Source organism: Pyxicephalus adspersus, chromosome 4 (assembly GCF_032062135.1).
Source record: "Pyxicephalus adspersus chromosome 4, UCB_Pads_2.0, whole genome shotgun sequence".
NCBI classification, from domain to species: domain Eukaryota; kingdom Metazoa; phylum Chordata; class Amphibia; order Anura; family Pyxicephalidae; genus Pyxicephalus; species Pyxicephalus adspersus.
The window spans coordinates 130,545,866-130,570,184 of NC_092861.1; the positions used below are offsets into that span (position 1 = coordinate 130,545,866).

The 24,319-nt window shown below is 37.8% G+C and overlaps 1 protein-coding gene across 2 annotated transcripts in view; it reads right to left on the reverse strand.

Annotated features, from left to right (window-relative positions):
* The window catches only part of SNAP25 (synaptosome associated protein 25), a 64,569-nt gene that overhangs the window by 39,369 nt on the left and 881 nt on the right, over window positions 1-24,319 (reverse strand). The window lies entirely within an intron of this gene.

Consider the following 24,319-nt stretch of genomic DNA (forward strand, 5'->3'; position numbering starts at 1 on the left):
GCCAAGAAAAAAAGACATTACTGGTAACGACAAGAAAAGTGGATACAAATATTGTATGGCCAACATATATTAATTTTAATTAATTCCAAAATGCATTGTATGATCTCCACTAAAATGGAGGTATGTAAACCTCTAAGAAAGTATTTCTCAACCGGGGTTCTTACAGAGGTTGCTAGGGTTTCCTTGAGCAATGAGCAATTTTTGCCTCTCAGGTCAGTTTAAGTGACACCAATGATCTTTTTGGCTATCTGTAAAGGAGACATCCCTCCCATTGGCCAGCAATGTAAAAGAAATTCTTCCAACTGACCACCACACTAGTGTTTTATGATGTGTGAATACAATAATTATAAAAGGGGTGCCCTGAAAACCAGAAATAGTTTGCTTTGTTAAAATGGTGCATCAAAGGCTTCTAAAGAGAGGGTCAGAAATAAATCAGTATCTGTTGTATGGTCTTTTTAGAAATGCCATAATATCCTTTTGAACATCAATGTAAAGGGGACAAGTGACATCTTAAGCATTTGAGGAGGACAAGTGACACCTGACTCAAGTAGAAAGGACGAGTGATATTTGATATTCAGTATATGAGAGGGTCAAGTTGCACCTGAACCACTTGACCCATTTAAAGTGATTAACGAAAGCAGAAGAAGAAAATCCCTGACCTATGTATTCAGGAACCATATTAAGTACATGTAACAAGGACTTAAAAAAATGTGAAGAGAAGTGACACTTGACCCATGTAAAGGTACGGAGACTGAGATTTGGAGAAGGAGAAGAGAGTTCCTGAAATTCTGCAAGGAAAGAGGCTCTATCAGACTATCCTGACCTTTAACTTGGGGAAACCCTTGAAATAACTTTCAGGTCTTAGGGACCCCTGCTATAATTACCATATCTAAAGCTCACAGTACATTAGCGAGGTGGTCAATGGGAAGAAGGCAGCTTACTTTGCTGGCCATTGGGAAGAATGTCACCCTAATGTCACAGATCACAGAAAAAATCATTGGTGCCAATTAAACTGACCTCAGAAACACAAATTTCTCATCACCCAAGGAGCCCCTAGCAACCTATGGAGGACCCCTACTGTTCCATGGAACTCTGGTAAGGAAATACTGAATTAAGTCCTAAACTGCACACCATATTACCATGGTCTTTCCTCCGCTTTAAGTGTCCAGTGTTATAAAATATATTACTGTAGGTCACATACAGTACATTGCATGTCTTAAAAAAAAAGTAATTCTGTTGAAAATGTTTTAAGATGTTCGAGTAATAATTAGAGTTAATGAGTATTTTAATAGGGTTCTAATTAAATTTGCATAAGAAATGCGTGTTTTAGTACCAAGAACATGTCCATAGCCTCCTAACTTTCACGCTGTGATATATCGAGCTCTATACTTCCCACTTCTTATCAGTGTCAAAAACATAGAGCAATTGTTAAGTGATGTTAAAATTAGCTTTAAACACCACTTAAATATTTAACCCTTGGTTATAGTAATTGGAAAATCGGTGGAAAAGTCCAAATGACAATTTTCTCACTAGGTAGGGGAGGCAGGTTGGCAAGTAGGTGTTTTTTTTTCTAATGTGTATATTTTGTTTTACAAGGAAAGAATGAAATTTTGACAGTTTATACAAGACACTGAACTCCAGGCATTTTTTTTTTCCTTTTGGTTAAGGAAGGGAAGAATTAGATCTTCTTAGGTGTACATTACTAGGTTTTTCTTGGTAAGATTTCTGCTATGTCTTCACTGACATTTTTTTTAAATACCTAATGCTTATACAGCTTTTGTGTTTTTAAGCATTTAAAATGGCATTTTAAACCATGCAATGTGGAAGATGAGGTAGAATAGGAAAAAACATAAATTACCAAAAATGTCTATAAACTCTTGGAGATTGCCACAAATGTCTATACACTCCCTAAGTATTTCAATGGGGACCACAAGACTCCCTTTAACGATGCTTCCAACTGCTTTTCTATCAAGGACGCTAAAGGCACTCACTTCAGATATTATGCTCGCTCCAAAATGACACAATCATGTAAATCCTGGTACCTGTGCAAGTTTTGGCTGTGTTTATTAATGTCTGACACATGATTGGCTCCCTGATGAAGCCTCTCACTGCCTGCACCAGACTGATGACATTTCAGCCTAGACAAGGTCACTGACTTAAGATCAAACAAATAATTTTATTGACAAAACATACAGCATTTTGAAAAATCAATACTGCGGTATATTATAACATTTCAGGAATTTATTCATGCAAACTTGTCATACACGTAACCCAGTATAGTGCCGCATATTTTGGTGGTGGCACTATATAAATAATATATATACATTCATGTGAAATGTTCTTCCCATGTATATTATTGATTTTGTTAACAAATGTGAACAGGCAAACAAAAGACCTTGATTTAAATCGCATTTACAGATCAATATACATTTAAGGTTCAGCTTACAAAAAATCAATAAAAAAGTCAAAAAGTACACTTTAATATAATGCAGTATTCATGTTTTACTTGATGAATAAAACATGTCAATCCCTAAAGCAACAAAGCAACCACAAAGTTCATATTATTTCCACCACTATACTTCACAGTTGGTATAAGGTTCTTTTTTTGGTTTGCACTAGAAAAGTCTGTTCTTTCTGTTGGCAAATCATTTTATTTCTGATTCAGCAGTCCACTCAACTTTGCTCAAGAAGGCCTGGTCTTTGTATGTTTAACAGCAAACTAATATTGTTCTAATGTTCTTCTTGGACAGCAAAGGCCATTTCGTTTTCCTGACTGTAGATTGTTGGAGGAGACACTCAATGATCCTGCAGGGTAATTTGTGGGGTTCCCAGAGAACCTTGACTCACAAGCTCTTATGCTAAATTAGTGGTCACCTGAAATTTACACTATTGTATGCTATTGGTAAAACAATTGATTTCTATAATTTGGTATTTTTTTAATAACTTGCCAGGCACGTGCCCACCCTCGACTTTCCTAATAAAGGCCTTAGAGAGCTTATTTGATCTTGTCATGGTGACAAAAAATGAGTCAATAACAATGAGCATACAAAACTCTGGATATCTTGGGTTAGAATAGGACAATTTTCACCTATATACTCGATTGATACGGGTTTATACTCACTGAAATCTTATCTGGAATACCCTATTCTAATTTTTTTTTCAACCAGGGTTCCTCCAAAAGTTGCTATGGGTTCATTGAGCTGTATCTAACTAACCTGACATTTTATAATGTCATTTAGCTATTTGTAATATATATATTCCTTCCACTAACCACCATGGTAAAGTACATCATTCACATTAACCCCAATAAATTTTAGCAGGGATTCCTTTAGACCTATACATCACTAAGGGTAAAATGGTTGAGAAAGTTACATTTAGATTATTAGAATGAATGCATTGCAGTGTTCTCCTCCAGCCCCTTTTAGCCGGGCGCACCACCCGGCACTTTTCAATAACCACCCGGCTGTTTTTGCATGGTTACTAATGAGTTGGGTCACAATACAGGGCTGCCTCCCGCCTACAATTTCATGCCACCCAGTTGAGATAAACAATGCATTATGTCAATTTTGTGTATCATATGTTCATGTACATTATATATTTTTTGTTTGCAGGCAGTTTTTGAATGAAAATCTAATGTTTGCCCATTTATAATAATAACTATGAGGTGTATTCACTTTCTCACATGACTGTATGCGCATGTTGTATACATAAACACACACAATCTGAGTGACCCATTTGTTGGAATATCCAGTTTGCATTGACATGTTTTCTCAGATGTTAGATTTTTTATTCTGAAGAACAAGTTAAAAGTTATATTCCATATGGTGCAACAGATGCCACTTGGATTAAATAAGGAGCACTCTACTGTTGATTATCTTTACATTGCTTTACAGAAATGTGTTTAGAATTTGCAAGTGTGTCTGTTTTAGTGGCAATGGGCCTGATTTATTAAAGCTCTCCAAGGCTAGATGTTCATTAGTGAAGCTGGGTGATCCAGCAAACCTGGAATGGATTTTTATTGTTAGCAAATGTTTTGAATCCTGGACCAGATCCATTCCAGGTTTGCTGGATCAGCATCGCTGAAAATCATTGAGCAGGAATGTAAAGGTAACAAAGAACCAGAAAGTAGGACAAAAAGTTATAAGGATTTATTTAAGATAATATTCTAGATGATTATTCCTTATATGTCTTTCAGTTAAAGGTAAATTCACATGTAATTACAGTAATCATTTTTTGTTGTTGTAGGACATGCTGCATATTGCATATTGATTTACTATAAATGGGTGCTTTTTTATACAATGTTGGTTTCCTTGTACATATAAATACATGGAGGCTACCATATTTACTTATTCTATGCCTGCTATGTTACTTTGGAGAAAAATGTACAGTGGTTGTGCACATTTCCATCTCAAGAAAAGATAACAAATCCTAACGTGTACCTGAACTAGGGAGAAATGAGATATGTAAATTAAGCCCAAGCAGTACCCGAAACTTGTACCTTTGGTCTTGAATGCTTCCTATAAAATAGCAGTTCGTTTCCTGGTAGAAGTAAGTGAGCTTAGACAATCCAAGACCTACTGCCTTATAGAGTTATCATATATCCAAGATATTGTGGCCACTGATTCATAGTCAATCCACCAGGGTTCAGTCTGCTAAAGGTTCTGCAAATAATAATATAAACCGGCATTCTACAAATTCCGCTGCAAACCCTTCTGCAGTCAATGGGAGGGTCTTTATTTATTGTTCATCAAGTAGAGTGTTTCTCTTTTGGATCCAAACCGTTCTGTCCTTCCTTTTTCTAAATTGCCCCTCTTTTTGGTCTGATGTATGAATCCAGTATAAAAAAAATGGACTATTTAGGTTCCAATACTGCAGTATGCCTTTCACCCAACCTCTAAATTGTTACATTTGTCATTATGAAAACCAATATTATGAAAAGTGGTGATGAGAAGCACATGGGGTGTATCCAGCCATTTATTTCATTACAAATCCCCATGATTCACTAACTGTGTTCTTTATATAAAAAAAGTTTTTTTTTTCTATTTTTGGAAAATTGGATAAATGTGACATTATGGAAATAAACTGCCAATAAACCACAAATCCACATCTCATACATATTGCCAGTCCCAGGAGATTTGGTAAGGTCATTTCTGTTCTGATCACTAGGAAGGAAAGTTCTGACACTACATCAGAAAAAAAACTTTTACTCAAAATGAATAATTTATTACCAACTTAATCTAATGTGGAAAATGTGTGAATTGGGTAAAAGTTGGGTGAAAACATTTATAAATAGCCCCCAAAAAGCTTTTTAACATCCGGCATAAGTCTACTGAAGATTAGCAACAGAAAAACTTGTCAATTCCATTCTGTGAGATGTACCTAAAATGGACAGATATAAATCATATGGAATACATTCCAACATGAAATACATTGCATCTTTGATTAGTGATGAAAACCTTTCTTACAGAATAATCAGAATCCCACTGTCCTTTTAATTTTTGCTGTCACTAATACAGCCCAGAGCTCAGGACTTTGTATGTGACAGTATGCTTCATTATCCAGCCACTGGGGCTCTGCAATGATGGCTTAGTGGCCCAGCAGCAATATGAAATGAAGGAGATTGGATTGTGCTTAGGATTTATTGCTGTTTGTATATTTTTATTTTAATATGGATATTGATGATGACACATTTAGAGTTTTAACTAATATTTTATTTGTATACTGTTGTACTGCAGCATTCTTACTATCTGGCATAGGATACAGGAGACATGCTTGGTGCAATTATCAATTCAACTCACAGGTCTTGAATACCTCAAGCCACCATACTTTATGCCAAACAAGTGGATTAGACACACACGTTTAATTACAATTACCACAATTATAGTATTTAGAAAGTTAACAGACACACAGCACAACTAAAAAGACACCAACTCAAGTCCATACGGTCTTCAGACTTAACAAATAACGAAACGAGGAGCCTCAATCTCCAGAAACACGTAGGCTTTGTTATTTTGTACATTTAAACAAAGACGTGAACCAGACTACTAATTGTATGACTTTCTTTTCCTCCCCTCTAATGCAATGATGCCTGATTAACGTCTGATGAAGCAGCCCATTGATCGGTACTTCCAGACGTTCATCAGCCATGGACCAACACTCAACCTCCATACACCTCCATCCACAAACCCTGATTTTGGAGTCCAATTGAGCACACATACCAAGAGATTGGAAATCAGTCTGTTAGGAGGAGGGGGATGTAATCTGTGTTTTCTGGTATAGGTTATAGCAAAATCATTTTCTTCCAAAGGCTCATTTTTGGGTAAAGTGTCCCCATGGAATTGTATTATATGTATGTATGTGTTCTCCTTGTCTTTTATTCTTCCTACTCACCTCACTATGGTTTATCATCAGAAGCTGTGATTTTTTGGATTGCTAATTTTCATTTTCCAGACTTCTAGAATCCTCTTTCATGTAAAAAGCAGAAAATGTTGGCAGTGTTCCCATATATGTGCAGTGGAGGTGCTAAATCTTAAATTGTACCCCTTTAATCTGTAAATTACACAACAGTGAGCTAAGAAGGAAGTTTCATGACAGCCTTGTATTTCGCTAACTGTAGAAACATACGTTTTTAATTAGCTGTAAGTACGGGTTACAAAAATGTATTTTATAAACTGTGCATATAATTAATGCGAGTGATAAAAATAAATGTGCTTAGCAGGGCAAGAGAAGAACTAATTCTTGATAAGAGTGCAAAATGAAAAAAGGGGGTATGATTAATGAATGTTTTTACAGATTTACACAATGTTCACCAAGCTGCAACACATTTTTCTAGTTGGAAAATGTGGCAATCTTAACTTAAAGCTCTGTAAATCTTATATGAAAACAATTATAGATGAATCTATAAAAAATAGGACCCCCCCCCCAACTATGGAAGATGTTCTATTACACAATCCATTCTTGTTGCATTGCCTAATTTGGAGGAGTTAGGGGCTGAAATGTTGCTGCCCTGTAAAACCTTGATGAATGGTGGTATGCTGGGCACTGTCTTCTGTGGGTGGAAGAAAAGAAGATGCCAAGACTTGAGATGATGGCATGGGGAACAGAAGATAGGAAGACATCAGCAAAATAAAAATGTCGCTGAACCATATGGTGGAGTCAGTGTAGTAAATAAGTCGGGTAAGTGTAATTTTTTTTTTTTCAATAAGCAGAATATGGCTTTTAAAATGCCTACTGCTCCACCCTGCAGATAGTGCTCATAGGTTATGTTTTACTACTATCCAGCCAATACTTATTTTTCTTTTTTTGTATTTGTTTTTTGCCTGTAGCTGCCCCTAGGCGATCAAGAATTAAAAGGAGCGCAGAGCCTCCGGGGATACCTACATCACCCATCCAGGGAGGCTCCTGGCTGCTCCTTCTGCGCATGCCCGAGCATCAAGGAGCAGAAGAAGCCTTTTCATCAATTGTAAAAAATTGTGGTTGTAACACATGTGCAGTGAGATCAGCAATCTTTTTCACAATCTACGCCACCCGATCTTGCACCTGTGCAGTGGGAGATCAGGTGACCCAGGAAGAAGAACCTGAAAGAGGAGAGGAGAAGATGTCGGGGCTTGCGCTTCTTCTGCGCCAGGCGGAAGACAGATACCGGGATGATGCGAGACTCGACGGAAGTAACCTCCCGACGGATAGACTGATCTGCGGGATTAAAGGTAATTGTGATTTTTTTGTTTTGGGTTTACTGCTGTCAGATCATAAGGACAACCTACTGTTCATTATCTATAAAGAGAGGTCAACATAAAGACAGAGATAAGTACCTGAATTCCTTTTATCTCCTGCTATCTCTGAAGAAGAATCCCAAGTATCCCTACAGCCAGCAATCAATCTGCATTAGAAAATAAAGCTGGGGAACAAAAGGTAAAATCCAATTGGTTGTCAAAAGGTGGTATAAAATTATTCTTGAAAAATGAATGAGGTTGTTTTTATATAAGAGAAACACAAAGATAATGGCATGCCCATCTAACTGTTGTGAATATGAAAATATTCTGTTAAAAGAAGATTATTGAACAGCAAAACTAAAATGCTCCTGGGAACGTAGTGGTCCATTAGGTAGGAGTTTAGAAAAGGGTGAAAGTGAATTTTTTTAAGGGGTTGCTGTTTTTTTGTCCTCCTGGACTCTGAACAACATTTTAAAGCCACTTTTAAAATTGTTTAAAATCATTCCAATTAAAGTTTATGGAAGTGGTTTGAGCAGCAGACAGCGATGCTGCATGAGATGCTGCATATGAAGTGTCCCAAATATTTTACCACCAGCAATACCTGTACAGAAGGGAATTTCAACTGCTCCTACTCATTTCAATGAAGGCTAGAACTTTGATGTGGTTAAGGACTGGTTAACAGCGGTGAACGGACTGTCTGAACCCTCTTTAACATGGGGAAACCCTTAAAATAACTTTTAGGTCTTAGGGAGCCCCTTCTGTAATTACTATATCCACAGCTCACAGTATATTAACTTGGCCAGTAGGAAGAATGCTTCTTACATTGCTGGCCAGAGGAAAGAATATCACCCTACAGATAGCCAGAAAAATCATTGGAAGCACAAATTGTTGATAGTTCAAAAAACCTTAGCAGCCTCTGGAGGAACCCTGGGGTTGTGAAGAACCCTAGTTGAGAAACACTAGCTTAATATTATTACACACAGTATTTATATAGTGCCTTCATATTACACAGCTCTGTACAAAGTTGATAGTCATGTCACTAACTGTCCCTCAAAGGAGCTCACAATTTAATGTCCCTACCATGGTCAAATGTCTAAGGTCAGTTTTTGAGGGGAAGCCAATTAACCTAACTGCATGTTTTTGGGATGTGGGAGGAAACCCACGCAGACACGGGAGAACATGCCAACTCCATGCAGATAGTATCCTGGCCGAAAGTCGAACCTGGGACCTAGCGCTGCAAAGCCAAGAGTGCTAACCTCTGAGCCACCGTGCTGGCCAGAGGAAAGAATATGACCCTACAGATAGCCAAAAAGATCATTGGAAGCACAAACTGTTGATAGTTCAAAAAAACTTAGCAGCCTCTGGAGAAACCCTGGGGTTGTGAAGAACCCTAGTTGAGAAACACTAGCTTAATATTATTACACACAGTATTTATATAGTGCCTTCATATTACACAGCTCTGTACAAAGTTGATAGTCATGTCACTAACTGTCCCTCAAAGGAGCTCACAATTTAATGTCCCTACCATGGTCAAATGTCTAAGGTCAGTTTTTGAGGGGAAGCCAATTAACCTAACTGCATGTTTTTGGGATGTGGGAGGAAACCCACGCAGACACGGGAGAACATGCCAACTCCATGCAGATAGTATCCTGGCCGAAAGTCGAACCTGGGACCTAGCGCTGCAAAGCCAAGAGTGCTAACCTCTGAGCCACCGTGCTGGCCAGAGGAAAGAATATGACCCTACAGATAGCCAAAAAGATCATTGGAAGCACAAACTGTTGATAGTTCAAGAAACCCTAGCAACCTCTGGAGAAACCCTGGGGTTCCGAAGAACCCTAGTTGAGAAACACTAGCTTAGATCCTCACATCTAGACTACCACTAAATCTTCATAAATCTAGGCCTTTATCCAAAGTTTTTGTAAGTCCTCTGACAACATAAATAAACCACTGACTTTGAACTTTACCTAAAACAAGCATGTTACCTACTAATTTTGGCTGAAAATGTTACATAACATTGTCCACAGCTCCTTTGTAATAGAAGAAAGGTACATGCAGCAGGGGAGAAACACGTAATATATCATTTTTGATGAAAAACTACATTATTTGTGATTTAAAGAATAGACCTATTCATCAGTAACTAAAAAAGTGAATTTATACCATGCAATGTCTTACCAATTGACATTTTACATTTGTTTTGTATGCTTTGTGTTTTTATTATCCTACAATTACAAAGGCCCTAATTTACAAGATTTGGAACTATACCAAATTACATGACTGGATCATAAAGAGTCATAATTAAATACAAAACAATGACGGCTTAGTCGAACAGGTGGCAGTTTTGTTCCCAACCTACACATATCTACTACTGTGGTATTATTTTTTACTAGGCATATAAAATCAGAACAATATTAAAAAAATCTGCAACTACACCACATTGTGAAATATTTTAAGGGAAAACCAAACTATTTCCATGTTCTTGAGAATGTAGGATTAGGCTGGAAGAGGTTTTATAAATCTGGGCTATACACATCATGGTTCTAGTAAAAGGAATGCAAAAAGGCTATTTGCATATTGATGCATGTACATGTGTAATGCAATCTAACTAACTGCAATGTACTCCTTTTTTTGGTAAATCTTTTATCACTTCAAATTCTTCTTTAAAACAATGTCAGCAGCCTCTTGAAGTGACACTTTAAACATTTGATACCCTGCAATTCCAGCTTCCCTTGTGCTTGTCGGGACTGAATGAACTACTATGTGCCTGCATGGGCGTTATATCATTCCGGCCTGGTCAATCAAGATGGTCAAAGATTATATCTAGAAAGAGAAGAAGATGATGGCGCCTTATGTATAGTGAGGGCTTTAGTTCTGCTTTAAGTTAAACTTTAAATGTTTTCAGAGATAGAGAACATAAAAATTCACTCCTTGTTCTCCAACACTTTCCAAAAATTTTGAACCTCTAAAAAAGAAAACAAAAAGGGAGTGTGGGAAACTACGTCTTCAGAAATGAATAGCTTTGCCAAGGATTGGTAATACTGACCAAAAGCAAATTCAAGCCCAACCAAGATCATCAACTGAAATCGAATCACCTGAATGATGCAATAGGCAAAATGTAAAAAAGCTCCCCAATGCTGGAGAAGATACACTTCACCATTGAACCTGGGTGATCTTTTAAACCTGGGATGGATTTCCTAAAACTTATTTACTATTTGTTAGCAAATCTTTTCAATCCTGGACCAGATCCATCCCAGGTTTGTTGGATCACCCAGATTCACTGAGGAAACTGTATCTTCTCCAGCCCCGGAGAGCTTTTTTAAACCAGGCACATAGTCTTGCAAATGTAGCATCCATCTAAACAAACTGCATGAAAACATGTATTTTTGAAAAACTTTAATGTAAATGTTTATTATATGTTGCTATTTCAAAAGGTATCCTTTTGTTTGCAGTTGACAAGTATGTTTGAACCTTTGGACTAACTATTAATCAGTATGATGAGGCATACATGACTCACTTAAACTGCACATTGTGCTGATTTGCTATGGACATTGAAAAGTACAATTGCCCGATTTCTAGAATGCTAATATAATCATAAAAAATGATAAAGTTTATTTTATACACCCAGAGTATAATATGACTCCAAACTGTACAACTACAAGGACTACAAGTGCCAAAAGTCACTTATTATATGCTGGGTATAATTTTCTTAGCTTTTTATATTTTTTATATTGGCATGTAAATCCTGTTTACTCATTTCTGGTTAATTTTAACATTTCTCAGGTGTCATAATGGTTGGTAGTGAACCAATTATCCAACATGATCCACACCAAAGGGTATAAATGACTCTTCTGCATCTCTCTGATTAAAATTGTCTGACGATTAGGTAGTTCTGCCACGGGAGCTAATCAACAAAGTGCTGGCGCCTTAATCAAAACGACAGCAAATGATTAGAACTCAGCATTTCCTATATGATTGAGTGGGTCATGTTGCAAGGTGAGGTGAGTGAATGTAAAAGAACAGGCTGCTGCAATAGTATAGAAATAATGTCCACCATTGCCCCAAGGAAAACTACAGTTGTACTCCATGAGAAAAACAAAAAAAGTTACTAAAAGTGCAATCAGCAGCAAGTTGTGGGGGAACCAAGTAAAGTTTTTTAAGCCTATCATACTTTTTCAAATCTGTTCTTCCTTTTTTTAGACGTATTCAAAGATGCAGCTATCATTGGAAAGCCCACCTTACAGACTTTTTCCTGGCTTTTTGATGGCTTTAGACTGAAATGAATGGAGACCATGTCAAACATGTTGGCAAAGCCTTGAAAGAATAATGTCACAGGCTGTTTAGAATCAAGCAAGTATCACAATGAAGAGCACAAGCTGGAGATAAATATAACATACTGAAAATGTTGGAGGAAGGGCTGGCATAAAATATAAAAAGTACCCTGAGTGCATGCTTACCCTTCATACAGAGGAAAGGATTACAGAACTGGAAAGCCACTTTTGTTAATGCAAGGTTTGTTTTGAAATGATTGCTTTGTAATGTAATTAGATCATAAAAATGTAACTTTAATGTAGTTACCGCTTGAAAACAGATATAAAGCTGCTTCCCTGTGATTTGCAAGGACGCTGAACGCCTAAAATGCTGAGCTTATATCTGTATGTAGCTTTAAACTTTTCACCCCTTCCAGACATTTCCTGATCGCAGTGCACACGATCTGTCATGACATCTCTCGGCTTAGGCAGGATTTTATTTTCCCCACCATGAGAATAATAATGTATTTTAGCAAAAACTCAGCCTGCTGCGGTAACTGTAGCAGCTAATTTCTCCAACACTAATAAGCAAAGTCCTGAAAAAAATCCTGATAGACAAGGAAAACAATGTAAACTAAAAGGTCTACAACAAAATCTTCATAATTATTTCTAAAATTTAGCTTGGAAGCAGCAAGAAATGGTTATTAGGTCTTTTGGTTCAGAACAGGTCTGATCTGCAAAAATTATGACACAGACCTGATTGATAGCCCAACGGCTAATTAAAAGAATGCACATGGCAGGCTGACAATAATTTGGCTAATTGCAAAGCCATGGCTTAGTGTTGTCAGCCTGAAGCTGGAAGTGCTATTAATGACAAGACCTCTGTGCACCAGATTCACAAATGCTGCAACAGATTCACAAAAAAATTATTAAAAAACTATATATAATAAGACATGATGCCAAATATACTAAAAATAGATCTTGGGTTTACACACATTTTATGGCTGTTCATAGACATAAGGATGAGGTCATACATGTAACTAGAGCTTCCACAAATGCAGAGTCATCAACTGGCCAACTGATAGTGTTCATGCCATGTAGAAAAAAGAAGTCATGAGAAGAGCGGCACAGGCAAATGCTGTTGGCACTGCTTATTAGGGCTCACCCATACCAGTGCCCTGTAGCAATCCAAATGTTACTACATATTGGTGCCATTAATTCCCAATGCCACAAATCCATTTCAAATGCCACCACCTAAATAGATTTTATTTCATAGAGAAACAACAGCGATCAGAACCAGATTTACAGCCAGTCCAGTGGATTAGATTCCTGTCCCCCTGGCAGTATTTGCCTGGCAGACATCAGCCTAAACCCTATTTACGGTATGCCTGTTTTGGGCATATAAAACACAGAAATGAAAAAAAAAATTTATGCTTCCATCGCTGACCTTGTTTTTTTATAATTCTAGTTCTCTGGTTGTCAGGCTGATGTATTGTCTTCCCTTTGCAAAGCTTTTGCTTCCTGCAATAAAGATCAATACTTCTTTCTCTGCACCATGCTAGCAGAGGACAGGTTAATCAATTCAGGGAATATCAGAGAGGTGGGTTAATGATTAGCACACTGTGGTCCTATAGAAAATTTCTATAATAGACTTTGTCTAGAATCTATATGTTTCCCAGGTTTCTGCTGGACATTCTGACTACTTTCAATAGGCGGTAAATGGACGATGACCCTGATGTATGTACGTTTCCAGCATGCTTCAAGAGCAAACATGAATGTGATGGAAAATTCACGTTTTGAATGGAAAGACTAAAATATGCTCATCATCATTAATAGGCTGGGTAGAAATATTATTCTTTAAGGCTAATAGGCAAATTACCATGAAACAAAAAGGAATAAAGACTCCAACAATGCCATGGGGGATTTGTACACATGCAAAAGATTTTAAAAAAAAATAGAAATAGAGAGGATATTTTATAGAGAAACAAAGAAAATTCACAACAAGGTTAAGTAATATGCTTGGTATATACCAAAAAATGTATGTAGGGTTGTGGTGTTTTTATTACAAAAAAAATCATGGGGGTCTTAAAAATGACACAGTCACTAATAAAAGATCCCCATGGGAAGAAGTATTAGCCGAGGGAATTCTAGGTTACATCATTAGCATTAGTAACATCATTCAGAATTCTCTCCACTATTATCGCATGCTAGAGATCTGTCACTGTGTTATATATATATATATATATATATATATATATATACACACATATATTTTCATAATACATGTTTTGAGATGATCGATTATGCACAGAACTCCCTCTGGCGTTTTATGCTTACAGAATAAGTAGAATCACAGAGGTCCCTGGTCCCAAAGCAGCGTACATTGTATGTCACAATCACAGCAATGCTAATAACACACATACACAGTAGGGCTAGGTTTGGGTGTATGTCTACAATATTTGCTGCAGGAAACTAGACCTATCAGATAATCCACTAAAAAACAAGGAAAAAAAATAAAAACTCCACAGAATAAAGAAAAAAAAAGAAGAAAAAACAAATGACTCGTCAGTACCAGCAAGAAAGGTACCATGTTGGTTCACAAAATATACAAAATACATTATCACAATGGGCAATGTGCATTACAGACTGACCCGACCTTATTATACAGAGTTCCCCTACCATAATAATAATTGGTTTGTCCATTCACACAGGTTGGTTGCCTCATAGAAGGTGTCCCCAGGTGTAATCAAACTCCATATCAAAGCAGAAGCACAGTACTGGCTCCATATACAGGTAGTCCCGGGGTTAAGGACATCCGACATATGCACGACTCCTAGATATGAACTGGGAGGGGGAGGTTTGCATGACTTGCAGAAGAAATCTTTTGCTAAACAGCTGAGGTTGTGGGTGATATTAGCGGGTGAACTCTTTCTGCGGCCTCTTGTAACTTTTTCATGACCAAAACAAACTCTGCAGTTGTTTCTTTTTGCATATCAAAGCACAGCTTGCTCCAGAAGTTATTGAATGTTTAGGCTCCATAAAGTTTTTTTTTGCTTTGTTTGTGATTAATTTACAGTGAAGAATTTATACACTAACTGACACCTCACTGCCTAAAAATATGTTGAGACAAACATCTGTCCTAATTGCATTTATTATATATAAATTATGTACCTGTTCCCACTTACATACAAATTCAACTTAAGGACAAACCTGCAGTCCCTATCTCGTATGTAACCCGGGGACTACATGTATATACTATACCATGTGTATGGTGATGAAGGTTAATGAGGGGAACACACCATTGCTTATCACACATTTTATTCTCTGTACTTGCTCAAGTAAACATATAGTACAGCTAAGCACAGGTTGGCTTTAAAACCCCAACACTTTCATTTACTAACCTCTTCGTTCAGTTCCTAATTCTTCATACCTTTTTCCCAGGTTACAAAGCTTGTGCTTTATTGGCCCAACATAGTCATATAGGGGCTGAATGAAATGTTAGGGTTAAATGTATGTGCTATTTGAGAACCAGGCAATAAGAATAACCTGTGGTTTTGTCCTTCTTTTCTAAAACACAGGTTCAATTAACATTATTTTACCTGCTATCTAAACAATACTTGTAATTATTGCTCTTGTTTTGCATATTGTTCCTAATTTCCCAAATAAAGGGCTAGTTAGAATCTAGAGTTCCAAAGGTTGCAATTGAGATAGGTAATGTTGGTCTCAAACACCCCGATTGCCAATTTTAATTTTAAATATGGCTACTAGTTACTCCATTAAAGTGACTAGATGTTATAATCTTGACTTTAGGGTAAGTTCAGTATAGTGATCACAGCACGGATTGCCAACATACAAAATCTGATTACCCTATACTAATGTGTTCTTGAAAAAGAAGTGTCAATTTTAAACAAAGAAGTGGGGATCTGTTATAAGGCTGCCACTTCTTTATAGACGGGCCCCAAAGTGGTAAAGCTGAGTACACAGCAAGGCTTTTCAGATCATGACTTTTGATTAACCAGGGTTGAAGGAAGATCCATGATCAGAACCCTGCATTCTGCCTCTGTGATAAAAGGCATTGAAAGGCCTATAAAAATGTTGGCCACATATAAATTATATTCAATAAAACAATGAATATATTCTTATTGGTCTATATTGGGTGAATTTACATTCCTAACTTTATTATAATAAAAGGTACAAAAATATGTGTTATCTAGACAAAAGCTTTTGTGTGTTTGAATGTGTGACTAATGAAGTGTGCGCCCCGTTCAATTAACACAACATCACCTCCAACAACATGATTTCAATTGCTCATGACGCCAACATCGAACATTAGAACAAAAAGATTTCACTTGTGTTTACATCCTCACAGCTTGAGGCTTTCACATTTCACTGCAAAATGGAGAATTTCAAAGAGTGAGTTTTTTCATGAGGATAAAATAAAGTATGACACAACTTCAGCGCAAAATGTTAACTGTATACAAAGAAACCCCAAATGTCGACATCCATTGAATGGAAAATGATGAATATGGCATGCTGTACTGTATGACAAACTATGAAGGTACATGAATGGAAATGTTTGAAAATGTTTAAAGCTGTAAGGTGCCATATTAAAAGCATTTATTGCACAGGGTGAATAAAGGCACAGATATTCTAAAGTGGACCTGTCCCCAGGCAACTCAGTGCCCATTTTGTTTATGCGCACACAATACTTAGTGCACATTTGGGAGGTGTGGGAAGGAGTTTGCGCCTGATAATAATTGTCATCCAAAAGTTAACTTACACTGCAATATGGTTCCAAGGCAGTCATGACTTTTGCTGTTCTGGAATTAGCATGCAGTTTGGGAGTCATAACGGCAGGCTTTATTGGATAAAACATTTTCCTGTTGATTTTTTTAATTGACATATTCTGCATGGATGTGGCAGACTTTTACTGGGATTGTGAAATTATTTTAGGGGGCTCCAGTTTATTCCTGGGGTTTATTTATTTTTCTCACTGAGTGTACCCTTATAAAGCTGTGGTAGTCCATATGTTACATCAACCTTTCTAGCATGCGGGGACTCTTAAAAGAGTCTTCAGGGAACCCCCACCATAATTGCTATATTAACAGCTCACAATACTTTAGTGTGGTAGTCAGTGGGAAGAATTCATCTTACATTGCTGGCCATTAGGAAGCATGTCATCCCTACAGATGTGAAGTGTACATAGAAAAATGATACCAAGTATACTAAAACTATTTAGAGCGAATACAGATAATAAACATGTTTCAACAATTATGAAGGCAACTAGAAAACTATTGGCATATGTTTAAATCAGTCACAAAACTAACAGCCTCAAAGGAATAGGTTGCCATATGGCACATTTTAGAATTAACGTCAATGTCCTCTTCTTCACAGACAAAGTAGACTCTATGGCAGAAACCAAGTTTTGGGGTTTAGTAGTAAGTGTACCCATTATTTTTTGTGATACCCCATTCCACTATTAGCACTCGATGCTTGAAAATTTACATTGGGTCAAAGGGGAAGCTGGGATGTCCACGTGTATGCAAAAGCCAACTTTCAAAAAGTCACTACTTGTATATCAGCAATGGGGAAGTTGACTAGCACTGTACACAAGGGAACAGATTATAGAAAAAAGGACCATCTGGATACTGTCTACAGGGAAGGTAAGCCTGACAGATTTTTTGAGACTTCAGGCCTGGTTTAAGATACAAAAAAAAGGCCATGAGTAATGTTAAATCAAGAGGACCCACACTTCCCAATGCAAAGACGTTTTGTATACTACAAGATAGAGATATGAATATTTTTACCAGGGAATTTAGTGTTTCGTAATTTGTAGGACATATCTAACCAAAGCTGGTAATTTTTTTAAAAAATTTCATACATCAGATCTAGGTACTTTCATGTTCAGACCCCTAATATCCATCCAGTCTGGTCAATAAAATATACAGATAAGCATGATTTTATGTCGAATCTACTAGGGTGGAGAGCAGGGGAGACATCAGAGGTCTAATACACTGGAGATAGAGAAGAATCTGTCACCTCTAAAACACTATCACATAAGGGAACTGTCAACTCCTTTTAGATGGAAATAAAAATTTATAAAGAAAAAAATAATTTTTTTTTTAAACAATTAATTCATTAATAATAATAATTTATGTTTTCTTAATAACTTTTATCAACAATTTGTATTGAAACCATGATCAGGTAACACATATTGAGTACATTTTTGAATATCATCTCTTTTTTATTATTATTCTAATATAAAAATAAACTATTAGGTGCCAACATAATAAACAGTGCTGTTGCAAATGACAGGAATGATTAGTCTTCACGTTGTTAAGTTCTTAAAGCAATGGGAATTCTTGCCGGATGTAATTGATCTTTTGTACATGTGGCCCGTGTGTACTCTCAATCACTGTGTTGGCCTTTTAGTTACCTTTGACCTTTACATGCATGATGTTTTAATTCCGTGTGTGACAGCCCATTCAACTATCCAAGCCATTAAACATAATGGTGGATTCACATCTATGCATTATAGTGATGTGTGCTAAGAATCACATTTTAATGCCAGTTACAACAAATCAAGGTAGGTCGCTTTATATGTGCATTGCTATTAATAATGAATGATACCCCCCACACCAAAAATAGTGGCAAAACAATACAAAATACTAGAAATGCAACCTTTCTAAACACTAAGTTCCTTCTTCATTTTTACTTCCTACTCATCAATTATATTCAATTTCTTCTCTCTGCGCTCCCTCTCCACTATTTATAAACAGCAATGCCTGTGATAGCTTTAAAAGCTATCGTAAAAAATCAACAAACTACTAAATTATATAGGAAATACTGTCATTGCACAGACGTGTACACAATCATATACAACTGGATGAATCTGGGTATTCTCCGCAGGACTGTAGCCTCTTGGCACATGTTTCTGTACAGTGAAACTTTATAAAGAATGGTGGTGCTTGAAGCATTAAACAGACCGGATTGCCTTTTCACACTTAGAACTGGTCAAGAGATGGAGATAATGGCAGCTAGAGGCTGAGCAGTTTGACTTATGTAGCAGTTTACAAGCAAAATGTTTAATGCTTGACCGGAGTACTCCTTTAAATTTGTCCTTGCCTTTGAACACTCGGCACAGATCAAATTGCTCGGTTGTCATAAGCTGTATTCAATTTATCCAAGCCAGTGAAGATATATTACATCTTGTGTACTAACCGTCTTATCAGAGGCAAACTGCTTGAATCAGTTATTACCGCAGCCGTTCACTGCATCACCATCCTTCTTGGAATTTGTTCTGACCTTCATTTAATCCATTAAATATGTAAGATGTTGCCGATTTGACATTTTCATACCGTGCATAAACCGGGAGTAATGGCCATATCATCCTTCTTTTACTGATGCCGATCCCATATTGCTTTTAGCTTGAGTTACACTTAAGTATTATCTATACAATGCTTAAATGTCTAATTTGATTCAGGGGGTATTGATCTGCTGACTATGCAAATACAAATACACGGAACCTTATTTGATAAATGCTGCAAGGAAGATGACTACATGACATTTTCCTCCTAGTTACATTTTGCTGGCACAACCAATAAATAATGATTTATTGATGATCGAGATGTAAAGGCTTCAGTCCCTACAGTGCCAAGATTTCCCCAAAAAGACCGAGCTGGCTGCACTTTGGTTCTATTGGTAAGATTAGGCGCATTCTCTACATTAGGCAAGGTGACATTCAATGGTAGAAGAACCAGCAGGTCTTTTAGGTTATGGCTCTTTATAGTTGGAAGAGGTCTTCCATTGTTGCCTCGGGTATAGGAATCCTTAGCACGGACGAAGATATGACATATTCTGAGTATTAAAAACTTAGAATACAATACAAGTCACTACAATAAAACATTTACACTGATTTCCTCAGCCCCATTTAGACTTGTGAACCATCAAGCACCTTTCAATAACCACCTGGTTGTTTTTGGGTTGCCACAATACAGGGGCACTGGACAGTTGAGGCATAAAAAAAAAAAAAATACAATGGGAAATGGGACATACTAGGAGGCTGGGCATTAAAAACTCAGAACAGAGTATGGAGGGTAGGTAGAAAGCGGACAGAATTATAGGGGCGGACAGAATTATAGGGGTTACAGGGGTTACTGCACTCCTATGGCAACAACATAGGGGAGAACACTGAATTACAACATAAAAATCTTTTCACCAGAGTATCAGATATATAATTGGGCCAATCAGCAAAAATATTAGAGAGCCATCTGGTCTTAAAACCCAGTCCTAACATTTCTAAAACTCTGTTACTATAAAACATACAACACTGCAACATACAGATTTATCATAAAGGGCAAAAATGCAGGCCATGCATTAAAGGTTTAGAAGTTTGTGATGCTATAGAAGAACCCAAGTTTCAATCTCTAGCTAAATAGGTAGGAGAAAAGGCAAATCCTAAACATGTTTTCCCAATTCCATTTTCCAAAATTATAAAAATAGTATAGTATTGAAACCTTCATTCAAACAACTACAATTAAACTTTAGTCTCCAAAGATAGACATTAGATTGTGGGCCTGTCTAAAAGAATATCAACTGTATAGATTGCAAAGACAGGCCCCTCCATCTTATTGTTTTTAACAAGAAAACTGCAACATTGATAGATAATATAAAGCAAAAGCAACAATGGGTCTGCCTGCATCTTATAAATGCTTTGCTATCATATCCCCAGATTGGTAACTGGTTAGATTGCTTCAGACTTCTCCATTTCCAAGTGCTCAAGGGTACGTATTTTAAATTGCAAGGACATGTGATTGTCTCCAACAACATCTGCCAATGATTAATGGATGAATTAGTCAACAACAAGCTAATCTCCCTTATGCTATCTATTTTAAAAGTATCTGAGCTCTATTGCATTATACAATGGGTATCAGGGCCTAGCGATGGGATCCAAGCCTTGGACCCTTCATGTCTTCACACACTTCTGCACAACTCTACAGAGCAATTTTTATATTATTCCAAGATGGGTATCCAATGTTCTCCCCAGCCCCTAACTGGGCACACCACCCAGCACATTTCAGTGACCACCTATTTTTGGGTGGTTTCTCAAAAGTTGGGTGGCAATACAGGTGCACTGGACAGTTGGGGCATAATACAAAGATGATGGAAAAATGGGACTTACTAAGAGGATGAGCATAACAAATTGTGCACAAAGTATAGGGGGTGGTAGAAAGCTAACACAACTATACGAGTCACTGGATTCCTACAGCAACAACTGGGAACATTACGTTTGTCACGTCTTGCCCTGTCCACTTTTTGGACAGTTCCTTTCCACCCAGCTTTAAAAAATGTCTGGGGAGAACACTGGGTATCTAAACGCTCAATGAACCCAACGCCATTGACCATTGTGTAGACAACCCAGGGCTTTTGTAACACATTGCAGAATTTGGTATGCTGTGGACATAGTTACACCCTCCAGGTTCACCTGCCGTACAAATCTGATATGAAGGCATACTGAATAACAGAGAAGACCACCATGCAATGTTTAGTAGCTCATAGCATACAATGATCGTTCTTCTGTCACAGAACAGAAAGAAGAATTAAATATAACTGCATTGGTTTTCACTTGCTCATTTCAGCTTGTTTTTGGGTAAGGTGATTTTGGGATTCTGCTGCGCCCACATTGTGATTGCTATTTTGCATTCTCCTACTAAACAATGCCGGCTGGTCATTGGTTTTATATAATTACAAAAGTGATTTGCATGGTGTGTTAATAATCCCCCTGACATTGAGTTATCTTATTTCATTAGGCATGCCGGTGGGAGTTATTTTGTGTTGGGTGCTGACCTATTGATCTGTAGCAGAAGACACAATATCTATCACTGCAGTCCCTTCTCATTTCCTCTATGTATGCCTTGCACTTTGATAACTGTTCTCACATCTGCAACGTTGCACCATGCAATGCATTGAAACAAAAAACTACAACGTGTTCTTCATTCTAATAATCCATCTCCTTCCTCTCCTCTGTCATATACATCCATACCATCTGCTTCCTTGTCATATTTTATGTATGCATGCCCATAATCGCTGTTTGATTTGGCCATTTCTATTGTTATATGTTCCCATCGGAGATCAATAATTTACTAAAGCATCTTGTCAAGCATTCGTTCAGATGCTGATATATAATACAAGGGAATAATAAAGAAATTCATACATGTCAAGCTATGGCATCCTCTATGGATGGTGATATTAAAAAATAAACTATCATCAAATAAAAACAATAAACACTGATTATATTTGTTTAAAATTCAGCAAAAAAGCATAAATATTATACCAATGTGCATCATCATGTTGGCTTGATGACAGTCTTGTCATCTTCTCAAGCAAAAAATGCGCAGACATATATATATATATTATATATATCACAATCATCATATTGTTTTATTCTTGCTATCAGTATGTACAGCTCAAACCAAAATGTTGCCATGTACGGAATTTAGCATTACAAAAAGAAGAACAAACTGTAGATCCTTGTGATGGTTAATGTAAGTTTATTACAGAGTCGCAGTGCTGGGGTGGGGTCCTCCCTGAGAATATCACAGACGTGACTGCTGCTTTCCCTTTCCTAATTATAGAGATCTTTGTGCATAGCACCTGCAGATTAATGGCTGTTTTCAGGGCAATCAGCAATCTGCCCATTAAAGGTAGCACACAATGCCAATGCACAGACTCTTGCAGATACCCAGCCGCAGGGTTATTATACAATCAGTATTCCGTCTAATAAAATAAGGGATGGCGCATGAATGGAATTCATCAAAGCATTTCAGGAAGGATTATAGCTAGAATGACGTCAGCTGTGAACCCAACAAGACATTCATGATGTATGGAGGTTGCTGGCATCCACCTGAGCAGCAGCATTTATAATAGACAAATCTGCATGAGTAGGATGGAGTCTCCAGAGTGCCCCCTGCAGGAGCAGCTTGGCTTTACCCCCCTCCATCCACTCGAGCTATAATGCAGATCCCCTCCCCCCTTGCTTTCTTACTAGTGGGTAACAAAACCAGCAGTAATTACTAATGCCCCAGCACGTAAATCTGCCAGATTCGGGGGGAGGGTGCTGATGCTTTTTGACGCAACTACGCAGAAGTGTCTGCACCCTTCCTGGATGTCTCTCCAAAAATGTCATTCACATCCCAATCAACACACACCAATGCATAAAGTTCAATGGGGATAATACAGGGCAATGGTAGGAAGGCAGATCTGCTTGGGTGATCAGGCTGCAGATCTCAGGGGAGGATTTGCTGCAAGTAAAAGCAGATGCAGCAAGGAAACAGTCGCCTATGGCTGTGAGAGGGATGGGGGGTCTCTTCTGTGATAGGGCACAGGGGGTAATCACCTGTACACTGGGGGATTGCTTCTATACTGGGGGTCACTAGGAGAATCTCTTCAGTACTGTGCGATTGCTTCTAAACAGGTGGAATGCTTCTACAGAGGAGGATCGCCTCAAAAACTGGTGGGTCATTTCTATGTTGGGGGATCACTTCTTAAATGGTGGATCAGTATGCTGGGGACGGCCTCTATACTGAGGGATCGCTTCCATACTAGGAGGTCATTTCTATGCAGTAGGGTTTCTTCTCTATGCTGCAACGATTCAGCGCTGTCCTGGGGTAGACCTGCTCTATAGAGGTCTACGTTGGCTGGATTGCCTGCAGTGATTGGACTGTATGCTGGCTGGAGGGATCACCTCCATGGGGATTGGCTGTGGGATCATCTCTATGAAACTTGAACTATATACTGGCTGTAGGGTCACATCCATGGGGATCAACTGAATGCTGATGGATCACATCCATGGTGATGAGCTGTATGGTCACCAGGAAGTATCTTTATGGAAAAGATGGGTGTATAGTGTCTAATGGGTCATCTCTATAAAGATGATGGGGTGTATAGTGTCTAATGGGTCATCTCTATAAAGATGATGGGGTGTATAGTGTCTGATGGGTCATCTCTATATAGATGATGGGGTGTATAGTGTCTGATGGGTCATCTCTATGAAGATATGAAGATGATGGGGTGTATAGTGTCTAATGGGTCATCTCTATAAAGATGATGGGGTGTATAGTGTCTAATGGGTCATCTCTATGAAGATGAAGGGGTGTATAGTGTCTGAAGGATAATCTCTATGGGGATGATGGGGTGTATAGTCCCCAATAGGTCACCTCTATGGAGATGATGGGGTGTATAGTGTCTGATGGGTCACCTGTATGGGGATGATGGGGTGTATAATCCCTGATAGGTCACCTGTATGGGGATGATGGGGTGTATAGTCCCTGATAGGTCACCTGTATGGGGATGATGGGGTGTATA